Source organism: Malus sylvestris, chromosome 6, assembly GCF_916048215.2.
Source record: "Malus sylvestris chromosome 6, drMalSylv7.2, whole genome shotgun sequence".
In the NCBI taxonomy this organism is placed as follows: domain Eukaryota; kingdom Viridiplantae; phylum Streptophyta; class Magnoliopsida; order Rosales; family Rosaceae; genus Malus; species Malus sylvestris.
The window spans coordinates 28,101,957-28,128,398 of record NC_062265.1 but is presented as its reverse complement, the minus strand read 5'-3'; the positions used below and the strand labels follow the sequence as shown (position 1 = coordinate 28,128,398).

At 35.6% G+C, this 26,442-nt stretch overlaps 1 long non-coding RNA gene and 1 pseudogene across 3 annotated transcripts; both read right to left on the bottom strand.

Moving 5' to 3' along the window:
- Positions 1-1,728: 1,728 nt before the first annotated feature.
- On the bottom strand, positions 1,729-8,918 carry LOC126627286 (uncharacterized). Of its 3 annotated transcripts, none has more exons than XR_007624947.1 (5): positions 8,469-8,918; positions 7,860-7,956; positions 7,624-7,725; positions 3,408-4,855; positions 1,729-1,743 (listed from the first exon to the last, which is right to left on the bottom strand). It is a non-coding gene; the product is annotated as an uncharacterized LOC126627286 (long non-coding RNA). The 3 variants fall into 3 exon arrangements; XR_007624946.1 differs by having other exon boundaries at positions 3,408-4,441; XR_007624945.1 differs by having other exon boundaries at positions 3,408-4,412.
- Positions 8,919-17,355: 8,437 nt separating this feature from the next.
- Positions 17,356-18,748, bottom strand: LOC126627254 (flavonol sulfotransferase-like; annotated as a pseudogene).
- Positions 18,749-26,442: the final 7,694 nt, after the last annotated feature.

Sequence of the window (26,442 nt, the reverse complement as noted above, 5' to 3'; positions counted from 1 at the left end):
TGAAAGCTTTTGCCATTTGGGAAGATTTTGCAACGTCTTTTTCAAGGGAACCATTTATGCCTTGTGTAAACGTAGCGAGAAGGTACAACCATAAAAAAAATGAAAACATATTCCAACAAGGAAAGAGAACAAAACTTACAATGCAAACAAATCACAATCCCAAATGAAGTTCTGAAGCTCTTCGTGTGAAACATTTTCCAGAAAAATTTCAAATGGTTTGATGAGATACTGGTTTAGGGACAGAAGAAGTATGAAAAAATGTTGGTTTCATTTATGTTGCTATTTCATTTGTGTTGTTGCCTCCCTTTGCTCTACAGAGTTATATGCCAATAGACAAGCTTTGCAAGAGGAAACATTCGTTGCGGACAGATGTGGGAACACAAATAATATAACTTTTCACCCTTGATCGCCACGTGGACTAGCATATTGAACTTTTCTAGTTGAATTTGTTTGCATGTGTGACCGTTTGTAACATGGCAAGTCCCCATTGGTCCACTCCTTTTGGACGCATTGTAGTACAAAAACATTATTCTTGTCTGAAATTTTGTTTTGCCCTACTCGTAATGAAAAATAATGAACGAAGAGCAACAAGAAAACAAAATGTATGTTTGTTAAATATCGGGAAAATTTTTATATTTCGTCGAAATTAATGTTTGACAATCCCTAAAGTTTCATTTCAAATTTGCATCATTTTCATCAAAATCAACCAATATCGATATCTGTCGATATTTCCATAAATTTGTGTATTGATATTTCTAGCGATACCAATATTTTAAACTTATGTGAGAGCTAGTTTAATTAAATAGCTATTGAATATCTTCTTACCCAGCTAAATACGACCCTTATTGATGACCAAAATATATATATATATATATATATATATATCCTTTTTACGCATTTGTTTATACCATTAGTAAAAAAGCTTCATTAGGGCATGTCTTCAGGTAAATTCTTCGTGGAAAACTATTAGAACACATAGGAAGCACTAATCGATATGAATTTTACTTTCTAATTTAAGGACACGTGTTGTAATTAAACATTTGGTTGCCTTTTTTTTTTCCAAGTCGTTCATGAAACGAGTGGTGTGTTTCAACAAACAAAAAAAAGCGACTCGTCCAAAAACACTATCTATTTTCATTTTCTTTAGGATAATTTTCTTTTGCATAAACTAAATATGATAAGGACGAGAATTTAACGTTTAATCTTTTGCTCAATCTCTTTCTACTCAATAACTAGTCCTACTTGTTGCCAGTACAAATAAATGCCTCTTAATATTGCCTTTTTGTTTTACAAAAATAATTGTATTTTTTTGTATATTTAAACTATATTTTGAAAATAAAATGAGAATATATTTTTCACCTTCAATACAATTATGAAGGCTTTTGCCATTTGGGGAAATTTTGCAATGTCTTGTTCAAGGGAACCATGAATGCGAGCTGCCCTGCAGAATTGAGTTTTAAGTCTGAAAAATGTAACAGAGCACAGGCAACGTCTGCAACAAGCAACGTTCCATGGGCCTTGCTTGCTTTGCCCAATGTTAAAAGCCCAATATCAAGATCATATGAGCCTCCAAGAATCCAGCCTAATATGTAATAGTGTTCCACAATTAACAACGATCATTTTTTGTTTTAGAAACGGACTCAAAACTAACAACGAACACAAAAGAGAGAGAAGGGCAGTATGAACACCAACAACCATTACCTAAGCGAAATATCCAAAAAACTCAAAAGACCAACAATGACTCTAAAATGCAGAAGCTTGCCTGCTCGAGGTCGAGGCCAAGATGGATGTGAACAAGGACTGGGCATTTATTAAAAAAAACTAAATAAAACCGACTGAACCGCACCGCCGGATTAGTTTAGTTTGGTTTTTGTTTTTTGGTGTTTAGTTCTCGGTGGTTAAACAAACCGCACTGGCTTTAATCTGTTTGACAATTGGTTCTCAAAATTCTTAGGATGTGGTTAACTGAACCGACCTGCATATACTTTATTTTATTTATTTTTAATCATAATTAATACGTGTAGTAATAAAAATGATTAATTATTTATGAGTTACCGTATTTTTACCACATGAAAACAAAACCTGACTAGTTTAAGAGTCATTTGGAGAAGGACAAGGGGCACCATTTGGAGACGGCAGCAACTACTGCTTTGGTGCTCTCCTTGGGCTGCTTCATTTGTGCGTTCCTTTTAGCAATCACTCATATTGGTCATTGATGCTACGTTCTGTAGCTTTTGAGAGAAAAAATTGTTATGTATTTTTTTCTTACACAAACAAAGAACCAATCCAAACCAACCCACCATTGTCGGTTAACCGACCTGATCGATTTTAGACCCAGTTTAGTTGGTTTCGGTTCACAATTTTTGCCCAACCAACCGACACCCACCCCTATTGTGAACTATAATTGTCGATTAAAAACACACGCACACCCTCAAAGCAAACACCACCGGTTCAAGCAAATCAAATCAAATCAAAACGTCAATCCAAATTAACTAAATATGTTTCAACAAATTATGAGAATAGGGACATTCGTAACTTGAGACCTCGTCAATATTAGAAAGAGAACAAACACTATACCAATAACTAATAACTGGTAAGAAACCTAAAATATGAAGTAAAAAAATTTGACCTTCGCAATTAATAGCATTTTAATAAGGTAATTTGCAATTATCCTATAAGCTGTATCAACTACATAGTTAAAGTAAACAATTTGTATAACCAAGTGAGGGGATAAGCTAAGTAAGGCAGAACACCTGGGTTCAGGCCCCCTTGTATTCTCGATCTCACTCTTTCAATCATCAAATACTTATTACTAACACTTCTACTTCATGCTCAATTACGTTCTACACAAGTAATAAATAGCTACTTGTTCTACACGAGTGGCCGCCCTGCCAAATCACAAAACTTTTGTTAATTCTAGAAACCTGATAAAGTCGAAAGCTAGACTTGTTGATCAAGGAAAGCGACACTCATTCATCACTCGAACACGAGGATGAGTAAGAGTAGCATTGTTCCATATATTGGAAAAATGAAATGTGAAATAGAGATCCACTAACCGCAACCAATATTCCATTTATTGGAAAAATGATCTGCTCAAGGAACGACATACATCCAGTATCTGCCATGCAGCTGGAAGCAAGATTCGCTTCGGCATGATCTAATATTTCATCCAACTATTTAGCCATCTGTAGAGCCGTAAGTACAAACAGTAGAGGAAAATGAAGAAATGGTATGTTCTCAAACTTCATTAAAAATTTCCCGCCGGCACTTTAATATTCAATTTGGCACAATTAACCACCATTTTGGGTTTTGGAAACGGACTCAAAACTAACAATCGACACAAAAGATAGAGAAGGACCATATGAACACCAACCACAACCGAAATATCCACAACTCAAAAGTCCAACAACGACTCGGAAATGCAGACGCTTGCCTGCTCGAGGGCAAGGTGTATGTAAATCATTCACTACAACTGCTCGAGGGCATGTATCTATCGTGAAGCGTATCCTACTTTTTAGAAATTTTTCGTATCGATGTGTCATGTTATATCGTATCGCCGTATCCATATCCATATCCGTACTTCATAGCTTTCTACCATAAAATATAGAATATGCTTTGAATTTACTGCTGCTCTCCAGCATCCAAGTATTAGTGAGCATGAACAAGAACACAGTTTTTTAGACCAAATCATGCCAGGATTATCGCAAAGATGGAAGGTCCATAATAATTTTTGTTATTTTCACGTCATACACTGACGTGAGAATGCAGAAGCTTGCCTGCTCGAGGGAAGGTGTGCATGTAAACCATTCACGACATCTGTCGATTAAAAAAACACACGCACACCCTTGAAGCAAACAACATCAGTACAAGTCAATCAAATCAAAGCGTTGATCCAAATTAATAGGCACTGCACAGATGTGATATTCCAAGGCGAGTGCATGCAAAGGACAGCCAAATTAAACACAGAAAACACCCAACAACAAAGTATATATATCCGCAACGACAACATAGCTATCTAGCTTAATTATTCCAAGACATATATATATATAACATAGAGCACTAAAATGAAACGATAATTTAACAGCTGCTGCATACATGCACCCAGTCGTCCTCAGCTTCATCAATCATCAGGTGATGTATCGAACCAACAGGGGTGCAAGGGCACATCCCGTCCAGTTTCCTTTGAGTAGTTTGTTCCAATCCGCGCAGACAGGAACCCTGTGAGTACCACTCTAATGACAATAAGCACACTTAAGTGGAATAACACACTGCCCATCTACTACATAGCCCTTGCCAACCTGAGTTACGCCAATGGGGACCTGTTTCTTCCAGGCGCATTGATTCAGCCAGTGGCCAGGCTTAGTGCAAATTGGACAACTAGATGGCAATGAGAGTAGCCTTGTCTGGAGAAACTAGGTCACAACCAAAAGAGCACAAAGATCTGTCCAAATGAGAAATCCAGGGACCAAGAGACAAATATATAGTGAAAAAGAACACAATAACCTTAATGAACTCAAAATGACTTAGGATAGAGACATATATATGCAGACTGCAGACTTAGAACATTACGGGGAGTTACGCCTTAACATACCTATATTATAAGCTAAGATAAGATAACAAAGGACCATGATTGAGATGAGAGTAAATCCAAATCCAATATCAACATACAAGCCAAAGTGAGAAATAATTGATATCCAAAATGATATGTGAAACAGAGATCCACTAACCACAACCAACATTCCATATATTGGGAAAATGATTTGTTCAAGGGACGACATACATCCAATATCTGCTATGCAGCGGGAAGCAAGATTAGCTTCAGCATGATCTAATATTTCATCCAACTCTTTGCCATCTGTAGAGCCGTTAAGTACAAACAGTATACTAAAATGAAGAAATGGTATTGTCTAAAACTTTAATATTCAATTTGGCACAATTAACCACCATTTTTGGTTTTGCAAACGGACTCAAAACTAACAATCGACACAAACGAAAGGGGAGGACCATATGAACACCAAAAACCATTACGTAAACGAAATATCCACAAAACTCAAAAGACCAACAACGACTCGAGAATGCAGAAGCTCGCCAGCTCGATAGCAACGTGTATGAAATCATTCACTACATCTGTCGATTAAAAAACACACACACACCCTTGAAGCAAACAACACCAATCAAGCCTATTAAATCAAAGCGTTGATCCAAATTAATAGGCACTGCACAGATGTGATATTCCAAGGCGAGTGCATGCAGAGGACAGCCAAATCAAAACACATAAAACACCCAACACAAAGTATATATATATGTGACGACAACAGAGCTATCTAGCTTAATTATTCCAAGACATACGTGGGTCCACAATAACATAGAAAATCGAGTGATCCTTCTTGCTTGGTTCGAATTCATCTTGAATTTTCTTGTCGTTGTTCGTATTCTCGTAGTCGTTGGCAATATCAACATTTTTCACCCTCATTCCATCAGAAAACGGTAAATACGAATGATGGTGTGCATCACTTGCACCAGATCTATCATTGTAAACATCAACATAATGTAACTCCCGAGCATTGCATCTAATCCCAACTATTGGACACTGACAACTATAGTCTTATTTGCATTCTTTGTCATGGTTGAAATCAGGGACATAATAAAAAAATGTGGCCGCTTGGAACTCCATGTTCTATGTAGCATATTTATGTTGAAAATGCAACCCTACATCTTGGTTTACAAAGGCAGTTCTATTGTTAGCAAGTGCTTCCATTGATGCATTACTTGTTGACTTAGACTTTAAATTATCAACTAAATTCTCCGTTGCTCCAAAGTCATCGCACACCAAACCAACAATAGATAGGTTTTCGAGAATTGTTTGAATTTTAAGGTTATCACTTATTACTCAAGAAAAATAAAATGCAAAATGCACATCTAAAGACACTGAAAATAAAAAAAGAATAGTGGATTAATAAAAAATAATAAATAGAGATAAAGAAAATTACTTCTAGTGTATTCAAGATCGACGATCCTTGCATCCGATCCACATGTGAAGCCATGCTCCAAGAGCATGGGTAAAACTATAGTACCCTTCTTCGATTTATATCCTTTAGGGCAAGAATATTGTTTTTGTACAATATAACAACACAAAAAATTTTGTTTTTGTACGTGGTACTCACTTTCTGAGCTCATTTTCAACCCGGGAAAATCTGTCATTTAAAAAGTCACTTTGTGCAGTAATCTATTCAGCCATGCTCTTGGAGTATGACTTCACATTGGGATTGGATGCAAGGATCGTCGATCTTGAAGACACTAGAAGTAATTTTCTCTATAATTTTCTCTATCTCTCTTTATTATTTTCGATTAATCCACTATTTTTTTTTATTGTCAGTGTCTTTAGATTGCATTTTGTATTTTTTTTTCTTCAGTAATAAGCGATAACCTTAAAATTCAAACAATTCTCGAAAACCCACCTATTGTTGGTTTGGTGTGCGGTGACTTTGGAGCAACGGAGAATTTAGTTGATAATTTAAAGTCTAAGTCAACAAGTAATGCATCAATGGAAGCACTTGCTAATAGTGGAACTGCCTTCGTATACCAAGATGTAGGGTTGCTTTTTCAACATATATATGCTACATAGAACATGGAGTTCCAAGCGGCCACATTTTTTATTATGTCCTTGATTTCAACCATGACAAAGAATGCAAAGAAAACTATAGTTGTAAGTGTCCAATAGTTGGGATTAGACGCGGTGCTCAAGAGTTACATTATGCTGCTGTTTACAATGATGGATCGGGTGCAAGTGATGCACACCATCATATATATATATATATATATATATATATATATATATATATTTTTTTTTTTTTTGGTTGGTGCTTGTACCTAGCTTTGAAGGTGGTATGTATTTTTAATTAACAATTATAGTGAGTGATTTTGGGTGAAACTATTCATCAGCCTATAACTCCTATACCAATCTCAATTAAAATCATTCATATCAAATTGTGTGTGTAAATTAAGCACCCCACTTCTGCAGTATGATTCTGTAACTATTTATTTATTTTTTTAATTTTGTTATTAGTTTAATTAGTATTTTTTTTATCTTTAATTGAATAGTATTATTTTATTGTATATAGGTTTTTAATAGACAAAATTATCCGTCCAACAAACAAAAAAGGTGATGAAACGATAAAAACCTTTCAGTTTTAAGTTTTAAGTTCTCATTTCCTTGAAAGTTAAAAACAAAACAAACAAAAAATTGAAAGCCAAATTCGAAAAACTCGTGGCCTTTTGACATCTATTTCATTTTCAACTTTTTGAAAACTGAAGACCAATTTGATAACCACTTTCAATTCCCACTGATTTGAGATATCCACACTTACGAAGACTAGAATATGTTGGAATTATACCTGTGGAACTCCGTAAGTTTGGATAACTCAAATTAGCAGAAAGTCTAGGGAATTCCTCGACATAACTAAGTGCTGATATTGGACCTCTGGCCTAGTGAGATAACCATTCACAATTGTAAGTCACAGTAACTTCAACGGTATAACAGATAGATAGAAAGTGAAAATTACAGAACTCTCAAAGGGCATGAAGAACAGATGGCAAAACATATATAATTCAGGTCAAACTTACTTCTTGGTAAACTCCAATTGCATTGGCCAACTCTAGACAAACAACATTGTAGGCTGTAACCACCCCAGATGATGTTGCATCGGTGTTTTTAATACTTCGCACCTAAAACCCCAGATCAATGACACGAGTCAATCGCGTACACTGAATCTAAAACAACAATTAGCAGTGTACAAAAGAAGTTTTAAAGGACTGTACGAGGAATTAATTATTCAAGCAAGCATTATAGTTGATATTACCTATTCCATGCGAGGCATTTCCGCAGGTATCCGCACCTTTTATATAGTTGCCCAAAACTTTTAGAAATACCTCTGTGATTGCTTTCTCGTCTATTTTCTGAGAGCACAAAACATAAATATGTCAAAAAACTTCACATCAAGAAGTCTATTTCGATACCCATACGTCCCAACATCAAAGAAAAGATGACCATACCAAGAAGCAATAATCAACAGGAAGTCTTGGGAATCGCTCGGTATTATACCTAAGTGCAGATATTGCACTCTAACCTTGTGAGATTAACTTAATATTCAAAAATTTAAGTCAAAAGTAGCTTCAACTGTGTGACTAAATATTACATACAAAAAAGTAAGATCACATACCTTAAAACATATTTCACAAGACAAAAGATACTCGTTTATAGTTTTGTGATTTATGATTACTAACCGAAGTATTTTTTTGGACCATCCATGGCCAAAGATAGATAAGATACAAAGGGAAAGTATCAGGACTCTTGATTGAAAGTACTTCCCGACGAAAAATGCATCTTGAAAAAATCCAGTACGCATGCAAACATCATATCTCACTGGAAATTTGAGGGAACGTCTTGAGAAGGAGAAGCTAAAGCTTACCGAGTCGGGGACGGTTGGATTCGTCGAGAGTCAAAACATAAACTTCCGTTTTCCTCCGAACGTGGCACGGCCAAGGAGTAGCAGAGGGCCCTATGTGGTTTTGGGAAGTTTGAAAGGTTGATGATTGAAGATGGTTTGGTGGCGGTTCTCGGTTTTTCCGAGAAGGAGAAGGAGAGTTATGGAGGGGGAGAGGCAGGAGAGGCATAGAGTTGCGAGGGATGAGAGAGAGGTTTGAGCAGAGTGTGTGATGGATGATGGTTGACAAGACTGGGCCTTTTAAAACCCATCAAAACTATATTTTAATTCCCAACTGCTCTCACTTTAATTTCCACAAACAAAAGCAGGCTTTTCTGTTGCTCCTCAAACTATATGAACAATCTTTTTGAGAAAAACTTTGTAAGAACTCAATATTTAAAAACAATGAAGAATGATTCTTAGTTAAAAAGAAGTATTGAGTTTGGTGTATGAATGATGATGGATGTAGGGATGTAGGGTTTATATGGACAAAAAAAGAAAGGATGAGATTCTGGACACTGCCACATAACATTACGTGATTGGTTAAAAATCTTATCGAAATCTTAGCTAAATTATTGTAAACAGATAGTGACACGTGGCCCATCGAGATTGGTTAAAAATCTAGTCGGAAATCTATCCGCAAAATAGTACGTTCAGATAATGACACGTGGCGTGATAAGATTGGTTGAAAATCTTATCGATATCTTGGCTAAATTATTAAACAAATAGTGACACATTGGCGTGACAAGATTGGTTAAAAATTCTATCCGAAATTAAAACTAAATTTAAATAAAATTTATTATTTTATAAAAAAAAAATTAATAATATTTTAAATTCGTTGGGTGCCAGCATATTTTGTAAGGTTGGAGATCGTTTGTGCTAGTGCATTTTTAGAGGTGAAGAAGCATTTGGCCAATTTACTATTCATTGGGTCTATCACTATTTACTAAGTAGATTAAATGGGCTGAGTATCAGCATATTTTTTTAGGAGTGGACTTGCTCTCAAAATAAAATCCGAGCAGTGGTGCGCTCTGCATGAGGGAAATTTCGAATTTTGAAACAGTGGTGCTCTCAATTTCGGTATAACTTTGTTTGTTATAATTCTAATTTGAGTTCCATTTCCGGCCATCTGTTTGTTAAAATGAGTACCATTTTAAAAGAGTAAAATAAGAGTTGAAAATGAAAGGTGAAGAAAAATTGAGGTCTACGTTGAGGGTTCCCGTAGTGTCTCAAGGGCATTCGGTAATTTTATTACTATTGAGAATACAATATATTAAATTTCAAAATGAGATGTCACATATCATTTATGAAAATAACTTCTTCTTTTTTTAAAATCATCTTTGTACATATATAAACTCTTATTAGAACATATGTTGATATATATATATATATACATATATATAATACCTGCAACATAAATTAGTCAACATGATTAATCAGTGACGGGGTCGAAGAAAAATTGAGACATTTACTTGTTATGGATGTAGAAGAAATTGAGATATAACTGTGAGCATGAAGAATGATGCACAATATTTAATTTTGGAAAAATTAGTATCCGGTCTCTATTTACTAATATTTATTGACTGAGATCTTATTAGTTGTTAAATTTTAATCAAAGTCCCTCTTATTAATGTACTAATGAGTCAATAACATAATTATTAAAAATAAAAATTAGAAATTGATTTATGGTTTTAATACTCATACCTTCATTAAACTCCTAATTACTTTTCAATTCAAAACATTTTCAAAATTCAAATAAGTTTGTACTTATTAATTTTTTATAAATCTATTTTTCAAAATTTTAATCTTAAATGTACACATTCATAAAATATTTCAAATTTTAATCTTAAATAAGTTTGTATTGCATCCCTAACGACCTATATAGGTATACCAGAAACCATTTGGCAAGTCAAGGGACCTGATCATCCTAGCATCGAACTATTCTTCTGTAGGACCTCCCTTACAATATCGTCACGAAATGCATAGGATATACACACACACACACGAGTAATTCAAAGAAAAAATAAAAATATTTGATAGGATCATTTTCAGAAACATAAAATGACACACCCGACCCGAAAAGTCCACTTGGACTACAAATCGAGTTGTGTTGGCCGACACCAAGAGGGTGACGAAGCCATAAAGTATAGAATTGTGGGAAAAATGTGAACAAATTTAAATCTAAAAGTGCATAACTACGAGAGTGTGTTGTAAGCAGAAATGAACCTATTTCACACGAGATGTCAAAGCATAAGTAAAGTACAGTAGAGTGGATTGAGAATCATACCCTAGAAGGTAATCTCCAATACCAAGATTTGCCACGAATCTTCGTCGATAAGACAGCTCAGCTAAAAAGACATGGAAGGTGGAAACAAAGTAAGGGTGAGTGGCCCTGGACATAAAATTTTAAATAAAACATTCTAAATCGTTATAACCCCTCGCTGTAACACCTGTATAGTTTCCAAAAAAATCATATCACGTATCAATGTAAAATCAAAAGTATATCAACAATAAATCCATAAATATACCACGACACAGCATTTCATGAGCAACATAAATAATCATGTGCTCAATAAATCTATACTATCACGCAAGTCAGAGTCACCTGATGTGACCTGTACGACTGCATCCATAGCTCATCCATCAATGCTAGCACATAAGTCAGAGTCACCTATTGTGGCCTGTACGACTCACCCATATCTCATCAATCAATGCTAGCACATAAGTCGAAGTCACATGTTGTGACCTGTACGACTCACCCATATCTCATCAATCAGTGCTAGCACATAAGTCGGAGTCACCTATAGTAACCTGTACGACTCACACATATCTCATTAATCAGTGCTAGCACATAAGTCAAAATCACCTATACGACTCACCAATATCTTATCAATCATTGCTAGCACATAAGTCGAAGTCACATATAGTGACCTGTACGACTCACCCATATTTCATCGATCAGTGCTAGCACATAAGTCGGAGTCACCTATAGTGACTTGTACAACTCATAGGCAACCTGTACGACAATGTCGGAGTTGCCTATTTAGCTCATCTACCAATTCTTGCACACGAGTCGAAACCACTTCATGTGGTCTGTACAACAGGCTGGGTGTAAATAAATACACTCAAGTGCTAAGATCACGTGAAAGTTATGCGAAGTATCACAAGTCACCTACGAGTCGGAACCACCTAATTTGGTATGTACAACAAGCTGGCACCTACCTTGGATCCAAAGTGAGCATGTGGTGCGGGATGTGAACGATCACGTGAAGGCTAGGCCCTGTCCTCGGGAGGAGCACTAACACCGAAGCGCAGGATAATGAGCATTAATTGCATAAAAATATAACCATACACACTGCAATCACTATCATCAACATGTACTCACCTGAAGCTTACCTAGGTGTCTGCAGCGTCATTTGGCATAACCACTTTAACATCATAAAATTCTTAATCGGAACTAAACCCGGTAATAGGCCAAAATACAATCATGGTTAATCTCTACGCTGTTAACCATCATAACTTTATTCCTTAAAGAATCAAGTACCATGTTAAATTCGGGTTGTTTTATGGCTATATCTAACTGTCTTGTTAAATTGCCTACGTACCCTCAAACGGGACCAAGCCATTTGTAGTTCAACTTAGTACTTCCAAGCATTCACAGTAATTATATGTCGATAATATGCATATAGATATACCATAATGCAATCTAAAACTCAACCATACCATAGTATTTTAGTATATATGAATATATATATATATATATATATATATATATATATATTGCATGGCATAAAATGCATAAATCCATTTCAAAGCATTTATGGAACTATCAATGATATACATACGATGAAAAGGAAAAGACCCACTCACCTGAGGTCCGCGCTACGCTTCCCTAGTACGAATATCGAGACGTCACGAACGATCTTCACCTAGAACAATTATTTAGTCACATCTCAGAACTCTTAGCAATATAACACGTAACTTACATAAAACACATCCCAAAGACATTCTAGAATGATTTGAGACCCATTGACCAAAAGTCAATCGTCAGTCAAAGATTAAAGGTAGGGTCCATAACCCCTACGAAACTCAATCCAAAAGATTCGCATCTCGGATTTCAGATCTGTAACTTCCAAAGATACACATTGTGCTTCTAAAACATTATACTAAAGTTTCATTACGATCCAACGGTTGGATCTCCGCCAATTGCCAATTCAAGTGACGGTCAACGTTTTATTTTACAAACTTACAAATCTAATTCGGAAGATCCGTACGTCAGATTCCTAATCCATAAATTTTTATGGCCCTCAAATATTACGTACAATAACGTATTAAAGTTTGGTGACGATCCAACAGTCGAATCATCGAATCATAAAATGGTCAAGTGACGGACCTTAATGGAACTAGGTTCAAATGACGGAAATTCATCAATCGGACTTCACATACGGAATTAGAGAATCAAATTTAATCTAAGAAGGTTAGGGGATGCCTCGGCCCATGCGCCACCACCACGCACCGTCGTGCACGGCGGTCGTTCGCCCTGACTCGCCGAAAAATCCAACTATTTCTAAAAATTACCAAATTTTTCCAGAATAAATATCTCAATGAGTAGAGAAATTTTTATACTTGTGGCCAAGTCCAATTTGGCCGGGAAAAGCCCCAATTTCACTCAAACCCGTTGGAAACCCTAGAAATTTGTGGCTTCAATCCATCACCTCCAGTGCTCCGCCACCCCTATAGTTGTTTGGGCTTTGTTACAGACCTCAAAAGGAGTATTTTGATGTTGGTGGTCTACTGTACTACCTTAAAAAATGGAGGAATTTGAGCCGTACCCCGACGAACCTGCCGGTAAGTTTATCCCAAAATCAAACCCATTTAACTCGGTTTTTTGATGAGATTGGAAGAGGAAGGAGCGCTAGGTCAATTCCAGGTGGTGTGTGGCTTCTAATCATCGAAGAAATCGTCTGAAAATGCGTTGAAAATCACATATGTAGCCGGGTCGAGCCGCAGGTCACATAATGACCCGATTTGGCTTGGTGGATTTCCCCATGTTCCTCTCATTTTCTTCCCTCTCCCTTCTCTCCTTTCTCTTGGTCCTCATTGGTCAATTACCTCCTCTCCTCTTCTCTTTCTTAATTCCCCCTCTTATTCTTCCTCTTCCTGCTGCCATTCGGTAGTTTCTATTTCTTTCTTCTTCTTCTTTTTTTCCAACCACACACATGTGGCCTAATAATTTTGTGGTATAAAATAATATAATATAATTAAAATAGTTATTTCTTTAAAATACTTTCAGTTTCGTAGCTCCGTAAACATTAACTGTAACTCCAAATTCACTTCTGTTTGCGCTTACACCTTCGTATCGTCGAGTACTTTAGGAATACGCTAAAAGAATATTTAGTACGTCTCACTATATGTTGGTCAATGAAAGTCAAAACCTTCCTCTAGAGCATTTTCGTAAATCCACACTTTTAAAATTTATAAAATTGTAGAATTAGGGACGGGTCGTCACATAAAAAAGTAAGGAAAAAAATGGTATGCCTTCCCTACAACGTAAATGGAAATGTAAGACAGGATTCTATTATGAGAGCTCATGTCATGTAGACTAATCTTGTAAACGAATGTTATACAAAATTGATCCGTTAAGCTATTTTTTTCTAACCTATATTTTAAACTTGTATGGGATACATTATTTTTCTTTGATATAAGAATGTTCCGTGTCAAGTTTAATCGAAGAATTTACCAAAGTTATTAAGCCTATTATCTATTATTTTGGTTTTGAAAAATGTACCCATATTTTGGTACAATAATTTAGTTGAATATCAGAGTGCGGAACAAACAAGACTACAAACTAATAAGAATATTATTAATAGACAAGAATGCCGTAACGGCTACAAAACCCTAAGAGGCTACATCGTGACTAACTTATTTCTCAAACTAAATTACAAGCAATATTTATAGAGAACTAAACCTACGAACCCTAACTTAGATGGGCTAGGTCCAATTCTTAAACTAACAAGGAAACCTCAAATACTAAAATAAACATAAATACTAATATTTTTCAACATGCCCCCCCCCCCCCCGGCGATCAAATTTATGACGGTATACGACATGAGTTTGCAAACAAGCAGATGCGGACTAACTGGCATGCAAACTTGACATGACTTGATTGGCGAACTGGCGAAATGATTATGGATTGGCAAACTGATTCTGATTTTGATTCTGACTGGCTAGTGTTGAGAGTATGGAAAGAACCCGTCACTAAACGGACGAGATTTCCATATCTCAATTGTAACAATGAACAAACAAACACAAACACTATCACTGATCACAATTCCAAGCAACAGTCACAAACAATCTCAAACAACCAACAACTTGCGCGGGCCTCAAAGACATCAAACCAAAAAATGGGTGGCAAACAACCTACAACCCATTTTTCCTTTTTGTCCGTGCGGGCCTAAACCTCAAACAATTTTTGTTTCTTTTTCCGTTTCTCTGTTTTTTTTTCTTTTCGTTCTCCTCCTTCTTCCTTGGGTCCTTTCCAGATTGCATGAATGCAGCACTCGATCGTCAGATCGCGAGTGAAATCGCAAGTTCATCAAATCGCAGTTGTGGTTCTGTCAGTGGGGTGGTCAGGCAGCAACAGTGGGGTAGACAAAACGAACTCGGCATGACACGGTGGTGACATGATGTGGGTAGCTGTGAGGTGGTGCATGTCTAATGTAGGTGCAATACAGTAGCTTCGGTGCAGGCTTGGGTTCTAGCAGATGACGAACGGCGAACTGTAGTTTGGGGTTCTGGGTTCAGCACGGTGTGCCCCCCAAACTAACAGATTCAACTTTTTTTTTCGTTTTCAAACAACAAAACCCTAACTAAAAGAAAACTTATAGTAACAAACAAACAAATCGATATCAACCCCAAAACAGATTAATTCCCAAATGATTTAACCTACTCTGATACCAAGTTGAATATCATAGTGCGGAACAAATAAGACTACAAAATAATAAGAATATTATTAATAGACAAGAATGCCGGAACAACTACAAAACCCTAAGAAACTATATCATGACTAACTTATTTCTCAAACTAAATTACAAGCAATATTTATAGAGAACTAAACTTAAGAAATCGTAACTCAGATAGGTTAGACCCAATTCCTAAACTAACAAGAAAAACCCAAATACTAAAATAAATATAAATACTAATATTTTCCAACAAATTTTTATAAATGTACCCAAGTTTCTGGCACTCAAAAAATTTTCCAAAGTGGAGATGACGAGGGAGGGTTCGGCGATTTGTGAAAACCTAAGAAATTTTAATTATGGGGAAAGCAAACCATTGCATCATAATCCCTATTACACACACATATACATAATAATACTCGATCATAAATTGCAACTAGCTAGTTGACACACACATATTGAATAATATATACATGATTTATCTAAAATAGCAACATGAAAGTGACTCCTTGTTATTATTTATAAGAGTAATGTTAGATAAATTAAATTTGCAAATTAAATGATGTGTCACCAATTAAAAATAAGCACGTTAATTAACACTTGAGTAATAATCCAATCATCAACTCATGTTATTAAATTTACAAAATTTGATCTCCCTAACATTACTTTATTCACATAACGGTACCACTCGATCGTAATTAATATGCCAAGTTTATTGTTAAATTGACTAAAGAGAAGCACAATACATAAGTACTTAAGAAATAATTTTTAGGGCTAGCTATGGATTAGCATATGTCAATCCAGAACCACTGAACCTCTCATCCATGATCTGATCCATACGTTTTGCCATGCCATCAGTGATGAAGTTCTTCCAATCCCCAACTGGCCTTTCCTGAAGAAGTCACTGTTCTCAAAGACAATATTGGCTTTAACAAAGTACTGTAGCGTCCTGGAGGTTAAAACTAATCATGTTTTGTTTCGTGTGCAATGATGATCTTTTAATGAATAAAAAATAATTACTTTGATAAATTGATCATGAGAAATATTGTAGAGTGACTAGAGATTACCAAGATATCAATTACGGCCTCTTTAATTGTTTACTCGTCGTTTTGTTTAGAAAAATGATATAAATGTGGTAAAAAAAAGTGATAAAAATAACATTTTTATCTTGTTTGTACTCAAACTTTAAAATTATATATACTAAAAGGTCGAGTATGCCCATGCTGGGCCGGTGTTTTCGAGTGCCCAAATTGCACTTTCGTTGTTTTCGATTTTTGTTGGTTTTTTCTCATTGCTATAGTGAAAACTTCAGAATTGTCCATGCTAGGTGTCGATCATCGTGGGTTGCTCTTTTGGGGTTGTGTTCTTTCACTTTTCTTTCTGTTTCTTATTTCATTCAGTCTTTGTCTTTTGCTCTCAAGCTTTGTTTTCGTTGGTTCTCAACTCTCTGCTTCGGTTTGTGGCGAATCTGTGTTTTGTTGTTCTCAACCGTTGTCTTCTGTAGTTTACAACTCTTTCCTTCCTCGGAGAACCTTGCAGTCTATGAGTTTTTTTTTTCAGATTTTTATCTTGCTTTCAAAACAAAGTTTCTTCTGTTCCGGACTTCTCTCTTTGCAGCTTTCTGATGCTAATTAACTGGGTCAGTTCCGTCGATGATCGTCGTTCATCAAGTGGTGCATGCATTTTCCTTGGTCCCTACCTCCTTGCATGGACCGCCAAAAAGCAATACACCGTGGGAGCGGGGATGAGGGAGGGTTCCGCGATTTGTGAAAACGTATAAAAATTTCAATTATGGAGAAAGCAAATCCTTGCATCATAATCCCTTTTACACACGTGCATAATACTACTCGATCATAAAATGCGCGCGAACTAGCTAGTTGACTAGACACACACATATTGATATGTACACATGATTTATCTGAAACGGCAACACAAAAGTGAATCCTTGTTATTATTCATAGTTGTACCGCTTAATATGCCAAGTTTATTGTTAAACTGACCAAAGAGAAGCACAATACATAAGTAATTAAGCAAATAATTTTAAAGGGTAGCTATGGATTAGCAAATGTCAATCCAGAACCACTGAACCTCTCATCTATGATCTGATCCATACGTTTTGCCATATCATCAGTGAAGAAGTTCTTCCAATCCCCAACTTGACCTTTCCTGAAGAAGTCACTGTTCTCGAAGACAATATTGGCTTTAACAAGGTACTGTTGCGTCCTGGAGGTTTTATTTACCTCCAAGCTGCTCAGATTCTCAAAACTACAAAGCTTTATGATCTGCTGCACCACCCCTTTGCTCTCCTCCTCCTCTGAAAAAGGTTGACCCAAGAACTCAGCCAGTCTCTTCACATTAGCAGATGGCTCCTTCCTGAGATCCTCATATTTTAAGAACAAAACTTTCTCTGGCATTTCCAAGCTTGCTTTCCAAAACCCTAGCACATGGTCCCAATAGGGCCCGTACGGGTAGACTCCGCGGCAGAAAAGCTCAAATGCTTCTTCTATTGATAAGGGTGCAAGTCCTGTGTTTACTGGTTTAACTTTGTTCCCGAACTTCCATAAAGAAATGAATCCATCTTTAGGGTTGCGGCAAACGTAAACGAATTTTGACACACAATAAGCACTACTAGAAGTAGTCACAGACTTTGGTAACAAAGAGTAAGGCAGGTGGGTCGCAAAGAGTTGTGTAGTGCTTGTAGGCGGAACATAATTATTAATCATACCATCACCACCGTCACGATCGTCGTGATCATGATCAAGTGAGGTTACGGGACGACTGTGATCATGGTTTCCAAGCATGTTATCCATCTCCAAGAAAGGAAAACAGTCGTGGGGCCCGGTTGTGAGCAAGGGATGATGAGGAGAGGCAGCATCATAGAGGCTTCTGTTGAGTATAGTGAACATGAGTGCTCTAAGCCACGTCGTACCTGATTTCGGAATTGTGGCCAAGAAGCATATGGGCGACGACCGACGGGCGGCGCTGGTAGAACTTCCGGTTGTTTGGAATAAGTTGAAATGGTGTTGAAGCTGCACGGCTGCTTTTAAGGCAAAGATAGGGTTTAGCCAGACCCCTTTGTACTGACCAAGTGTTCAGTGGTCCAACCCTTCTCTTTCGGAAGATTTGGCAGCATTTCTCTACATAATGCGGCATCAATTTTCCGGCAGCCTTCCCCGTCTTCCTTCTCCTCAATATAATTGGTTTTAGGAACAATATTTTGGCATGACTTAGAAAAAGGTTGGGACGTCGAAGTTGAAGACATTTGGGCGAAAATGCAGGATATCAAGGTTTATAAGCCTTACATAAACTTTAATATATAGCTACAAGTAGTGATTATAATATAAGTAATGATTTTGATAAATAAATATTGGAAAATGTTATTGGCACTTCAAAAATCTCATTTTATACTCATCACAAGTGTATTTTTCTTTCTAAATATAGAAAGTTTGGAGTGTAGAATGAGAATTTTGAAATATCAATAACAATTCTCTAAATATATATATATATAGGGATAGGATTAAGGGACAAATATTTTTACAAATACTTTTACACTCTTTTTAAGCCTTTGGATTATATGACATCCAAGGGTCCTTATTTATTCATTAAATGACATGGATACTTATGTGGATTTTAACTAATATTAAAGATAAAATAAAACTGAAAAAAAAAAACATAAAATCTGGAAAATTAAAAATATAATTAAAAGGGGAAGAAACCCTAGATTGATACGAAAGCAACTTTTGCAAATAGAAATAAGGTATGATATGAATTAATTCCAATAGCAATCGATTAAGGACATTAATTTTGAGAACTGATTGTGCATCTCCTCTTTCTAGCTCTCTATGCCTGACATTTCTTAAATGGTTGTAACAATCCCTATTATCGAAACCGACATTTTGAGCACCACCAAAAATTGATGGAACTTTACCAATCTGTAAATTTTCTCTGTGAAATGCTTCTGTCAACTCCTTAACTGCATCAGGCATAAGTCGATTGGACTTCATCATTATCCTTCGAGATGGGGTAACTGGTCTGTGATTGTGAATGTCACTAAAAACTGACACTTTCCACTTGTTAGTCCATTTATCATGAACAACACGCATGGTAGCCTCACACCCACATTTAACTGTTGAACAACTTCTCTGTCTTTTCTTCCCTTTTTTCATGTCACATACCTCTTGTTCATCATCATCATTCATGTCATCTTCATTTTCAGGCTGCATGTTGTATTTTCCTTGATGTGAACAAACAAATTGTGCATTTGTCACCTCATTTGAACGTCGTCTGGACTTTGATGAAGTTCGAATACGAATCCAAAACCCTTCTTGTCGGCCATAATCTTCATAATAATTTCTTGCCGCTTCCATTGTTTCAAAAACCATACCCACATATGGCGTTTCTAATGCTTGATCAGTTCTCTTTGGAGTGTGACAATTGTCTGTGTCACTTATTTCTTGAACTGGTGCTAACTCGACATCCTCAAGTTGAGGATCCATTAAGGCTAGAAATATAAACCTGAAATACCATCATGTTAGTTAAAAATAAAACACCAACCATTATGTCTTCATCAATTACTCTGAACTAGTTTCACTCACCTTGTGAAGTGTAAAGCTTGATGCTCCTATTTCCACAGTAAGCTCGCTAGAAAGATTAAAGATTGGCCTGAGGTCCGTCTTGTAGTCCTGCACGAGTTCATGACCAAGGCATTGAAACGGCAGCCAATGGATCAAAAGTTCAGTGCTCTTCTGGTACTTTCGAATTTCACTATAAATTATCATAAAATTGAATTAGGGAACAATTCAAACAACACAGTTGACTGGTGTAGTCAAAGATGACAACTAATAAAAGAGAATGATACAACAAATATTTTACAGGAAAGTACAGAATTTTGGGCAATGAGTAAATCACAGCGGAATTGCAGATTTGGCTGCATGATTTGTGTCCGTGTTATTCTCTTTAATAACGAGATTACATAGTTCATATAACAAAATTCAAAGAACATAAGTTATATTACGTTCAATTAAGAACCTCTACACTAAACTTCAAATTTTCAAAAGGAAAAAAAAAAAAAAAACTTTCATGGTGAATGCATATAGAACAAACCTGTAACAACTAGTTTTTTCGTGGTACCTGTAGAAAATTTTCAATCCCATTAGTTCTTCATTTGTACCAAATCATTAAACATTGCATATTTGATAACTATGGAGCACGGGCGTCTCTGCTAACCGAACTGGGTCTCTGCTAGCAGGAGGTTGAGCAGAGGGGTTGTTGCGATTTCTGCAGAGGGGGAGACAGAAGACTGCTACAACTAGGGTTTCTTCCTTTTTAAATTTTAGTTCTAGCATATATGCGCTCTCACGACAACTCAATTTAGCAAACAATGATGGAGAATTAGTTACACTCACATCTGCAGACAATCCTTATTTCTATTTGCAAAAGTTGCTTTCGTATCAATCTAGGGTTTCTTCCCCTTTTAATTATATTTTTAATTTTCCAGATTTTATGTTTTTTTTTTCAGTTTTATTTTATCTTTAATATTAGTTAAAATCCACATAAGTATCCATGTCATTTAATGAATAAATAAGGACCCTTGGATGTCATATAATCCAAAGGCTTAAAAAGAGTGTAAAAGTATTTGTAAAAATATTTGTCCCTTGATCCTATCCCATATATATATATTTATATATTCTATAATCTATAGCTATAAGTACTTAAGTAGTGACTAAAATATAAACTTAATGCTAAGGGATTAAATTTGTATATAAAATTTATAAATTAAATGATATTATTAATATAAATTAGTACATTTATCAACATTTAATTTGCAAAATTTATTTATAAATTGTACCTCGCATTATCCAAATTATAATTATAAAGGTCCAGCCGGACTCGCTTACCACGTGTATGTGGTTTTAATTACTTTCATTTTTGGGTCCCGCTATTAATCTATATACATAAAGGAAGAATGCCAGACGGAATGGCTTACCACCTGTATTTGCCTTCATTTGCCTTCATTCTTGGTTTCCCGCCCACTATTCGCGTGTATTTGCCTTCAGCAGCCTAGACTCTTCGGTCTCACTATTAATATAATTCAAAAAGGGAAAGCTAGCTAGCTAGACTCACCACGTGCATTTGGAAAATGGATCCTCTCCAAATTCCAAATCCTTCCTATCTACCGATTATGATTCTTGAAATTTGATTTATGATTAAAAACAAGAGATTCCATTAATTGTTATAATAATATCAGATTTCATGAACTTGGATTGATGTATAATGGAAGAGATCTAGAAATGATTCATTTCCGTGTATTTGAGAATTCAATTGCCTTCATTCTTGGGTCCCACTATTAATATAATTTTAAAATTATAATTTAAGACGATATTTCTCTCTTGTTTGCTATTAGCCTATTCCTCACCCTCTCTCCTCCCCACTTTCTCTCCTCCATGCAGATGAAACCCAGAAAGTTGTGATAAATTTCTGGTTCCTTCCATCTCTCAATTTCTAGTTTGAACATCTTCAAAGGAGATATTAAAATATCGAAATCAATAATAACAATAAAAAATAACAGCATCAATGTTTTTCATCCGAAAAATCAAATTTAATATGGTATGACATGCAATAACAGTTTTCCCCAGCTTCAAATATTTTTTAATTCATCTAAATCGGGCAAAAAGAGTTTGTAAAATTCCTTCACCTTGTCGTTTACATTTTCTTTTAATTTTATATTTTGGGTTGTAGAAAATGAAGAGATATGGATGTTCGTCCCCAGATCGTCAAAAGAAAGAGAAACTATACATATGCAAGCAAGGGCGGATGCATTGAGGGGCATGGGGTCAGCTGACCCCCGAACTTCAGTGAATATCCAGAGATAGCTTGAGTGCTGACCTTTCGAATTTCGGTGAATATCCATAAATGACTTGGGTTTTGCCCCTTTAAAGGTTGGAGTTGCCTTTTATATATGCCCTTCAACTGCTTGATAAAATACATTAGAGATGTGTTGCCCCTTTACAGTATGGTCCTAATATTATTTACCTCTGACTTATTTGTTGGTTATGATTACAATTGTAAGTAGAAAAAAAAAGAACCAAGTAAAAATTATCCAAAAATGCAAAGGAAATGAAATAGTGATCTCAAAGAGTAACAAACTATCATCATTCTTGGACAAACATATTAATGGGATGCAATGATATCAAACATTGTTAGTGTGTTCAAGATAAGTGTATTTCATTGTTAAGTATTCATATGGGAACAGCCTTAGAACATATTAGTTACCCATGCAAATGAGGCATTAACAGGTGTGCAGTATGCATTTTCAAATGATTTCAGGTCTACCAAGACTCGATGAAATGACGATACGCATGCTATTTATGTTTAAAAAAATTTATGCGCTACGCGCGCTATTCTTACTAAGCCCCATAATATTATTTTCTAGATCCGCCAGTGTATGCAAGCTCCTCGCGATGGGATTCTCTATGCGTAAAACTTCGGCTCCTCATTTTTCTACCAACTGCTGTACAGATAACCTTGTTCCATCTGAGCCATCTACCAATTAGAGACCTTAATCCTCGAACATGCCTTCATCTTTGCGAGACTCATCTGCACTAAAAAATTGTAACTGGGTTTTGAGAATTATTGCAGCTAAAAAAGAGCGCGAGGTTGTTAATCTTCGTTAAGAAATTTATCGTTATTTTTTCAAATGCGATAGTAATCTTCACTAATTTTTTATTTTATTTTTGCGTTCTTAGATCAATTTCTTTGTAGTGCAGTCATCGTATAAAATAACCATTGCAGCTAAAAACGAGTGCGACGACGGTACAGGGATCAATCCTTCAGAATATGGCAAGGTGTCTTTGATATGGATGACTCAACATTGACGGTTTGGACCACGATGTCTTTGCTTGCAAGGAAAACTCTAATAGATAGGAGTAATGTTATTCATACTATATTTTTATATCACATTTCTATATCACATTTCTATATCACCTTAAGTGACAACCACATCATTTGAACCTCACCACCCTCCTCGACCTCGCTCAGACAACCTCACCACCCTCCTCGACCTCACCTTAGACAACCTCCTCACCTCAGAATCCGGGACATCAGGTAAATTTTGGAATTAATTTAGGGTTTGAGATTTAGGGTTTGTGAAATTTAAATTAGGATTTGTGAAATCTAGTCTTGATTAGGCATTATTCTTGATTTTATTAAAAATTTGCATTGTTCTTGATTTTGGAAATGTACTTGTGTGTTTGGTTCTCCAGTTTGTATCTGTGTTATGTATTACTGAATTTAGTAGAGTAATTATGTGTTCACATATCTTTATTTAACTCTTATTACTCTACAGGCTTTTAAATTTTGCCTAGGACTATTTGGTATTGTTTTGTTTGAATGAAATGTAGCAGTAAGTAGGGGGTTCCAAGTTGGTAAACTCTTATTACTCGGTTTTCTTGCTGTATTTGTGTTTAATCTTGTTATACCATTTTTGGGTAGGAGGGAATTTTCAATTTTGTTATGTCTTGTTGTTTGAAATTTGCAGAGATCAATCGTAGTGAGAATTCCGCCATGGCCAAAAGCTCGTTCAAGCTTGAACATACTCTAGGTATGCTTTTAATTTTTAATTTTGTTGGGTTATTTGTATGGTTTCTGGAATGCCCATATGCCTGTTTTGGTTTCTTTTAATTGGCTGATTGTAGTTTTTGATGTCTTGTTCTTGAACACCTGAATTATGGATTGTGGCCCTTTTGGATTGAAGGATGATTTGCAGATAAAAGTTTATGTCTTTTCAATTTTATAAAACAAAAGTTTGGGTTTTTATCGATTGCTTCTGCTTGGTATTGTTTAAATTTTAGTATGAGTTTTGTTATCGAACTTGTTCTGATATCAAACTTGTTTGTTCAATGGAATTAAGTCGTGGGATTATAAATCATCGGCCTTTGTTTGACATGAGTTTTTCTATCGAACTTGTTTTTGATAGAATTAATTTGTGGGATTGTAGATTATCAACTCAATAGCATCTGTTTGGTATTTTAAATCAGTCTCAGTTTTCATATGAACTATTTCCACCTGCAATATAATTTGTGAATTGATAATCTGTATTTGTTTCAGCAGGAACTCTTTTCGTATGAATTATTTGAAGATCTTTAGATCTTCAAAAAGTCTTGTATCTAACGGTTTCAACTAGTTCCAAGATGGAGACTCAAAGCGAGAACCAAGCTATTGAACCAATTAATCTTGATCAAGAATTGGACCTAAGTGAATCAAGCTTTGATGACACTGGTAGGAAGAGAAAAAGAACCTCAGTTGTCTGGCAGCATTTTGAGGAAAAACGTTTTTTTTGGGGAGGTGAAAGTTGTCTGTAACCATTGTAAAGCTAGGCTAGCATCGGGCTCCACTGTTGGTATTTCATCTTTACTTTCACATGTTAGAACATGTCCTGTATTGAAGACAAAGAAAAAGAGTCCAGTTATAATTGGTGATGGGTCTGTTAAATATGGTGCATATAGTTTTGATGAAGGTAATGCTAGGAAAGAGCTAGCTTATATGATTATCTTACATGAGTATACTTTATCTATGGTGGACCACTTGGGTTTTAAGAGGCTTTGCAATTCATTGCAACCCTTATTTAAGGTTATTTCTAGAAGTACTATCAAGAGGGATATTATGAAAGTATTTGAATGTGAAAAGGGAGAGACCATGAAGTTGTTGCAAATGAACAAGAGTAAAATTGCAATCACGACTGACATGTGGACTTCAAGTAATCAGAAGAGAAGGTTTATGGCTATCACTTCTCATTTTATTGATGCTTCGTGGACGCTTCAAAGTCGAATTCTAAGGTAATTTATCGAACTAATACCATATCTTTGTAATTTAAAGAAGTGTTCGGATTGGTTGTTTTGTTTTGTTGGCTGTGGAGTTCTTCACTTTTTTGCGTTAGTTTGGAAACTTTTCTAACATGTTCTAACATGTTGGATGTGGGATATGCTTTTGACTAAGTTTTTGGAAAACTTTTTGGAGACTTTCACATGTTGGATGTGGGATATGCTTTTGACTAAGTTTGGAAACTTTTTGTTTCCTTTTTACATAATCTGGAATATGTCTTGTCTACTGATGGAAGAGATCTTGCTTGTGTATTAAATTTCTTTTGTAGGATATGCTTTTGACTAATTCAATTATACATTTCTTTTGTAGGCCTCTTTTGGTGACAATGAGTCTATGATACTTTGTGATTGAACGTGTTCGAAACACAGATTTCAATTAGATGAAATTATATGAAATAATAGAGGGTTAACTCAGTTTTGTGATGAATTAGATGAAATTTGGTTGGTTTCGTATGGTTGTTTTTTGTTATCAGAAACACAGATTTATGAGTTGTTGCTAAAGGGTTTGGTGCTTTAAAAATCATTCGGGAATTCAGAAATAAAAAAACTCTACTTTTACTCTTCCTTTAGGCTCAATTTTCTCAGGTTCCTGAACTTCCATAATTTATTGGTTGCTATATAGAATAAAAAAAATTGATTGGTTGCTATACAGAAAAATTGATTAAAATTGATTGCGTTAGTTTGAAAAAATTGATTGGTTGTTTTGTTCTGTTGGCTGTGGAGTTCTTCACTTGTAGATGTTGCAGATGACACTTCAAGATGTTCGGTTCCAGCTTCGAGAATTATCGTGTACAGAGCATATCATTTATTTCAATTATTGGGATATGCTTTTGACTAAGTTTTTGGGATATGCTATACAGAACAACTTGCTATACAGAAAAATATCGTTCGTAAACTTTTATTTCAATTATTGGAATTATACGAGGACTTAAATGATTAAAATAGGGAAATGTATGCTAACATGTATTTATAACGGTGTTTAATTGTTAGAAAATAAAATTATGACAAATACAAACTGGAGAACCAAACACACAAGTACATTTCCAAAATCAAGAACAATGCAAATTTTTAATAAAATCAAGAACAATGCCTAATCAAGACTAGATTTCACAAATCCTAATT